Here is a 7,783-nt window from a genome sequence, read left to right as displayed (position 1 = left end):
TAAAGGGTAGCAAAATTGCATCTTTTTTTTTTTTTTGTAAAGACTGGCTGCCGAAAATCATGTTTTTGCTAGCACTGAATGATTTTGGATATTGTAGTAGCTTATCACTTGCCAGCAGCTGCCCTCACACATACAGAACTCTGAGTGACCATATGCTTTCTCTGTCTGATAGAATCCTGGCTTTTCAACCTATTGATTCAATCGACCTAACTAAATATGTCCCTTCACTGTCCCTGCAACACCCAAGATTGCTGGCTTGTGTATGTAATTGCTTTCTGCCTGACACACCAAACACACGTCCTCTCAAATCGCGTGCTAAGCTCAGAATAACAACCACAAGCCCAGAGACTCAAGGAACTGCCAAAATCCTGCCCCTTGATTGGCTTATAAGCTGTCTGTCAGCTCCTGCGCCAATCATGGCAAGCCCCCTCCCTCCCAGGGTTAGGTGACCCTCCATCTTCATACTCTCTGCCCTGTAACTGCTAATTTTAAAAGTAAAATGGCATGGCAGCCATTTTGAGTGATTCATCCAAAGCGATTTAGATTTGTTTGGCAGCAGAATTTTTTTGAAATTTGTAACAAATCCAATTAGTTTAGAATCCATCTTCTCATCTCTAAGCAAAATCAACAAAGAGGTATCCATAAAAAAGTGTAAAATTAATTTTGACTTTTATACAGTTACATTTATACCGTCTTTCTTGTATCTCGATTACTATTTTTTTGCCTCTCAAACTACATTACTCATAATCACTCCCCAACCTGAAGTCAGCACTTTCCCCCCACACAGCTTTCTGTGCCCTAGGATATCTATCACACACTGAAATGCCTGTATTACTTTGAGATGTTGTCTTTTGTTCTCTAGTGGGATGACTGTGAGATGAAGCAGGATACCCTGCAGGTGAAATGTCAAATTGTGTGACTTAGCAAAAGCACAAGATTCACTGGGCACAGAAGAAGAGAGAAGACTGACTCAGTGCGTTGTATCCTCTGTATCACCCAAGCTAAGGAACCTCAAGTAAGAGCAAAATCTTAGTCTCTTCATAAAACTTGATATTTCTGCATAATGCGTACTTGACAATGGTGCTGACTTCCAGGGAATGTCTCTATTTTATATTTGTATCAGGCAATGTCCTGGCAATGGTAGTGGATTGATCCAAAGGGTAATGGGTGCTACTATTTAATACCTCTCCTTGTATCCTCTTTGACTTCAGATGCCATTGTTCATGATGTCCTTACGTTGGTCTGCTATGGCATACACGGCATATTGCCACTGCAAAGCTTGAAAAAAAAAAACAGCTCATGCCACATATAAATGGAAGGGAATCAAAGGAACTGGTTAGTTACATCTGCTTTGTGGTCAAGGTTAGGTGATTGGTGGAGTGCAAGATCCATGGTGGAGAGAAGGACGTAGCATGATGCTCCTAAGAGATTGTGGGGGCTAAAGCTTCTACCTCTGACCTCTTGCTCCAAGACATGAGGGATTCAAACATATGTAATGTAGGGGAGTCATCTCTATATACAGGCAGGATTTGAAGCTGATGGGACCCATGTGGAAGTCCACACCCTCAGTGGAGACACTTCGTCGGCGCAACCGAATGACCAGGCGGATATGGATAAAAAACTTCTATTTATTTTGAAGATGACAACGCGTTTTGGAGTGAACAGGGCTCTTTTTCCAAGTCTAAAAAACATATGTATAGACAAACACACACTGTATCAGAGAACATAATAAAACCATATATAAAGGTCTATTGAAAAAAAAATCTGGGGAAAGATATACAAAGATAAAGTTCATATAAAGAATCCATCTGTAAAATTGGACAATAAATAATATCAATGTTACTACAGAAATTTAAAATAAATATTTTTCTTTTTCTATATATACATATATAATAATTCATAATTCGTAATAAATTAGGGTACACATAATTTTTTTTTTTTAAATTGCATTTCGGTATATATGTATGAAATGTTTGGCAAATACTTATTGGCTTTAATTTTGTATTTTGTATTATTAGTTATATTTTATAAATATAAATAATTATTATATATATTATTATTTTTTATTTATATATATTTTTTTCTAATTTATTTATTTAATTATTTATTTATTTACACCTCAATACACTAATGTTCTATGCGATCTATAGGAATTAATTTAATTACATTATATCATTATATACAATACAAACAATTTTCATTGTCATTATATGCCATACAAATTATTTTCAAAAAAGGAAACAATAATAATATTAATAAGTAATATTAATATATATTTATAAAATATAAATAATAATAAAAAATTAAAGCCAATAAGTATTTGCCAAACATTTCATACATACACCAAAATGCAATTTTTATTTATATGTACCCTAATTTATTACAAATTATGAATTATTATATATGTATATATAGAAAAAGAAAAATTTATTTTAAATTTCTGTAGTAACATTGACATTATTTATTGTCCAATTTTACAGATGGATTCTTTATATGAACTTTATTTTTGTATATCTTTCCCCAGTTTTTTTTTTCAATATACCTTTATAGATGGTTTTATTATGTTCTCTGATACACCCCCAAGTGAGGACGAGACGACACTGGCAGCACCAACCTCCGATATATAAAAAAAAAAACACACACACTAGGGTTGTGCCCATGTTTTCACAACCACACAAGGTGAGCATAATTATTATAAGTAACTGCTCCCTAACTATACATATCACCCTTTGAGCGCCTCTCCCCCTTTTGTTGCCCTCCTATGCTATATACAGGCAGGGACATAGCTATAGGGGGTTCAGAGGTAGCAGTCGCTACTGGGCCAAGGACCCTGAGGGGGCCCAAAGACCGTTGTGGTGAATAAGAAGACATGCTGGTCAAGTTACACCTCTGGTTGAAGGGAAGGGGTTAGTAATGGAGGGGGGGGGGGGGGCCTTTCAATTTGTGCCTCAGGCAGCATGAAGGCTATGTGCTTCCCTGCCCCTGGCCACAAGGCACTGAGGGAAGGGGGCCCAAGCTGAACTCTTCCACCAGGGCCCATGAGCATTCAGCTATGCCCCTGTATACAGGGTTAGGTGATAAGGCTACATGGGGACTTGTATTGGCTGAAAAGGATCAATGTTAGCAGTAGATTGTACTCTCTTTGACACATCCTCCTGTCTATAAATGCATGACTTTGATCGGACAATATACCCAATAGTGAGTTGTATACTTTTGTATCTTGCAATCTCTCGGGTACAGTCTGTTGCTCGATTTTTATCATAAGGCATAATTGTAAAGTTAATTTAGTCCTATCCTTTCATATCATTTGCACATTTATCTGACTGGCCCCAGTGATATCACACAATTTAGTGCATACACCTGAGGAATATTCAAGAAGTATAGGGAGTCATTTACTATTCTGAAATACACCTAAATTAGGTGTATTTCAGACGCAGATGGAGGTACCATGGTTATTTGTGCCATTATCTGCAACTTTGCCCGGCTGATGCCAGGTCTAAAATTGTGGGCGTGGTGTGGGCGGGGAAGGGGAAAGGTTGGCAGGCCCGCCTCAGTCACCATTTTCTATGCATGTTTTAGGTGTGGAAAATGGTCTAAATGTAAGACAGCTCGAAAGCTGGCTTAAATTTAGACTGGCGCTGGATGCACCGAACTTATGGAGAAACCTGCGGCAATTCATAACTTGAGCAGATACACTGCCAGCTATTGGCTTTATTAAGACTGGCATCTAAAACATCGGTCTTAATAAATGTGCCCCATAGTGCATGCAGTTAAAATACGGTAATCAATTACTGTATATAACATACTGTTTGCTACCTACACTACATATACTGGACTCTTATACACAGTATATACTGTACCTCTCTATAGCTTACTTACGGTAAATACTTTACAGTAAGGACAGTATAATATATGCAGTGGGGACAGTATAAAGGGATAGTTGGGAAAAACTGTATATTTTGCAAACCCCTCCCCATCACTCGCCATGCCCCAACACACTCCGCCCCATAACAAGCCACACCACAAGAATCCATGCCTGTCAAACCTGAAGTCTTCTTAGAAAAATGTTCAAATGTTGCAAACTACGGTATGTACAGTTCCCCTACCATGACCAAGACACCAGTGTGACATATAAGATGACTTGGCACCCAGTACTCTATTAGGACTACTAGGTATATACTGGTGAACAAGAGGACTATCCTTGCGCAATAACAAAGCCCAGGGGATGCTGCAATTGATTCCCCTCACATATGTGGGTTTATTACAATTAACCTCTAAGTCTGACATCACGCCTTTAAGACAGGGTTCAGAGCATTCTACCTGCTCCTCCACCTTGCAGCCCAAAACAAGCGTTTCATTTCCATCATCTGTCTTCACTGTCCCCTCCTAGTTGAGCACCTTAATCCCCCCCTAGACAAGACTCCATGTTCTATGAAAGATATTCAAGATAGTATTCTTGTTGATGAGTTGTGAGAGAAAAGTTAAGCATAGGCAGAGGATCCGAAATGCATAGCTTAATTAGTACTGGTAGTATTGCCATTTTGCCACTATGGTGGTATTAGAACTAGGGGCAACTACAGAGGTAAACATCATGACGGGAGGTGGGGGGTTCAAGGAGCCCATGATATGTCTTAGTCAGTGAAAAGTGGTGAGGATAGTTACGATGATGATGTCACGACTGTGACTGATCCAGACAGGTCTGGGAGGAGAAGGTCGCAGCGACTTGCTACTCGCGATAGCTTGTGAGTTTGCTCCGTGGTTCAGGGTATGTCATCTGGGTTTTGCCTTGTAAACCTTTTTGTCCTGACTGGGAGTTTGTAGGCATCCTTCTCAGGTGAGTCCTGTCTGCCACTCCCAGCTACTATATTAGTTTCACTTTCACTTGCAGTCATTGCCAGATATAGTCCTTACTTCCAGTTCTATTCTGACCTTTGAAGGAGATCGTTTGATGGTGTTGCTGTGGAGCTCTTGTCCGGCGTGGACTGTCGTGATTGGGATCGCCTTCTCTGCTCGTGACTGGATAAGTCTATCTCTGATATAGTTTGTTTGTTGCTGTCTTCCCCTGCTGTTCTCCTAGACATTAGTGATGGTGACTAGTGCTCCCATCGGCCTTTCCCCACTCTAGGCTTTAGGGTGACTGAGGGTTTAGGCATCCTGCTCGCCGCACGGGTTCACACCCCGTCTAGGGTATCAGGGCAGACAGGTGCCAGCTTAGGGTTAGTCAGGGGTGGCCATACTATTCCCATCCGTAGATAAGGGTCCCCCTTCCCCTCCGTCTGGTGCGACACGACTGCTGATGTGGTAGCGGTCGTGACAGTATATCTGGCCTTTAAAAAAAAAAAAAGTGACATTTCTTTTTTTTCTTTTTTTTTTTTGCTTGCTGTTTTGCTTTGTATTTTTCTGTTCCACTATGGATCCGGTTACGGTTTTGGCGAAACAATTACAGGGATTATCCCTTGAAGTGGCAGGATTAAAAGCAACAGTGCTGCAGCAGCAGCAGCAGCCATCCTTGGGTTCCACCGTTGCTACGGGAAACCAAGGTACTCCTGAACCAAAAGTGGCTTTACCTGATAGGTTCTCAGGAGGGAGAGACCAATTTGTAACCTTCAGAGAAGCTTGCAAATTGTTCTTCAGGTTACGCTCTAGATCCTCCGGCGGTGAGGAACAACGGGTGGGTATTGTAATTTCTCTCCTGCAAGGAGCTCCGCAGGCTTGGGCTTTCTCCCTACCATCAGACTCTCTGGCCTTACGATCAGTGGAGGAGTTTTTTGAAGCCCTGGGTCTCGTATATGATGACCCGGACAGGGTCTCACTGGCTGAGTCTAAGCTACGTAGACTTCGGCAAGAGAACCGGTCTGCTGAACTATATTGTTCCGAATTCCGTAGGTGGGCTACTGATACGTTATGGAACGACTCGGCCCTTAGGAGTCAGTTCTGCCAGGGGTTGTCTGAAAAATTAAAAGACGCGCTGGCGGTATACGAGGTCCCTGGGTCTCTGGAGGCTGCTATGTCTCTGTCCATAAGAATCGACAGACGACTCAGGGAGAGACTATTAAATTTTACGGAGGCCTCTATAGGGCAGGGATCGGTTTGTTATGATCCAGTCGAACCAATGCAAATAGGGGGCGCCACTAGATGGGTGAATCCTCCTAAGTTCCGCTGTAGGTCAGAGGTTTGTTTTCGTTGTGGGGGGAGGGGTCATTTTGTAAAGGTTTGTCCCTCAGAACCCAAGAGACCACAAACAGAGGAGCCGCCGGAAAACTAGAGTCCCCAGATTGTGCGGAGGATAACAGTCTGGGCTAGTGTTGAGCGAACAGTTCGAGCATAGTTCGGGTCCGTACCGAATTTTGGGGTGTTCGTGACACGGACCCGAACCCGAACTTTTTCGTAAAAGTTCGGGTTCGGGTTCGTCGTTCGGCATGTATTTTGGCGCATTTTGAAAGGCTGCAAAGCAGCCAATCAACATGCATCATACTACTTGCCCTAAGATGCCATCGCAGCCATGCCTACTATTGGCAAGGCTGTGATTGGCCAAGTGCAGCATGTGACTCAGCCTCTTATAAGCTTGTGCGCACGTCGGGACGTGCTCACTCCCGATGTGAATAGAACAGGGATAGACGCAGCTGATGCTAGGGCGAGAATAGGCAGGGATAATTGAATAACTGGAAGCAAATTTCTCTTCTCCACCTGTGATTCATCTGAACAACTGCAGCTGAGCTGCTTTTTTGATAGGGATTGGCTATTTTTAGAGTGGCCAGAGTGATTTTTCCATCCACATGTACCTGGGCTGACCGCCGGCCGCCATTTTGCGACTTGTAGTGCTGCAGCAGAAGCTGCCACAGTGTGCATTCCAAAGCTCCAAACAAGTCAGACATCTACACCTGGGATTCAGACCAATAGCGATTTAGCAGCACAGTCCAAGGCTATTTTTTTTAAAGGTTGTGCAGACCATTTTGTGGCACATGTTACTGGGCTGATAGGCGGCGGCCATCTTGGGACTAGTGCTGCAGCACAATCTCTCCCAACGTCCATTAATCACTTGTAATAGTGGTCTGTGCCATAGAAATCCTACATCAGGGACTTGGGTGTGCTTGTGTCACCCCTACTAATACCAGTCCACCTGTAATCCATACAGTGAAAAGCCATAAAGTATTCCAGTGAGGGAATTTTTTTTTTATTTAAAAAAGGCCAAGTTAGTTTATCTGGCGTTCAATATACTAGATACAGTTAGGCCTGCGTTTCATACATCTGGAATTAGCAAACTAATGTGCTGGGGTTGGGAAAACATATATGTACCCATACTAGAATCTGTCAAAGAAAGCGGTACTCACATATAACAGTCATTCCATCTGTAATCCATACAGTCAAAAGACTGAAAGTATTCCAGTGAGGGAATTTTTTTTATTTAAAAAAGGCCAAGTTAGTTTATCTGGCGTTCAATATACTAGATACAGTTAGGCCTGCGTTTCATACATCTGGAATTAGCAAACTAATGTGCTGGGGTTGGGAAAACATATATGTACCCATACTAGAATCTGTCAAAGAAAGCGGTACTCACATATAACAGTCATTCCATCTGTAATCCATACAGTCAAAAGACTGAAAGTATTCCAGTGAGGGAATTTTTTTTATTTAAAAAAGGCCAAGTTAGTTTATCTGGCGTTCAATATACTAGATACAGTTAGGCCTGCGTTTCATACATCTGGAATTAGCAAACTAATGTGCTGGGGTTGGGAAAACATATATGTACCCATACTAGAATCTGTCAAAGAAAGCGGTACTC

General features: G+C 41.8%; 1 protein-coding gene across 1 annotated transcript in view; it reads left to right on the top strand.

The window, feature by feature from the left end:
* The first annotated feature begins 813 nt into the window (after nucleotides 1-813).
* The window catches only part of LOC120997243 (cytochrome P450 2K4-like), a 113,345-nt gene continuing 106,375 nt past the window's right edge, over nucleotides 814-7,783 (top strand). The window contains exon 1 of the mRNA XM_040427247.1: nucleotides 814-1,015. The gene's annotated coding sequence lies outside the window, so the exon portion shown is untranslated. The remainder of the gene's footprint in view (nucleotides 1,016-7,783) is intronic.

This window comes from Bufo bufo, chromosome 4 (assembly GCF_905171765.1).
Source record: "Bufo bufo chromosome 4, aBufBuf1.1, whole genome shotgun sequence".
Taxonomy (NCBI): Eukaryota; Metazoa; Chordata; class Amphibia; order Anura; family Bufonidae; genus Bufo; species Bufo bufo.
The sequence above is the reverse complement of the archived record's forward strand: the minus strand, read 5'-3'. Positions and strand labels throughout refer to the sequence as shown.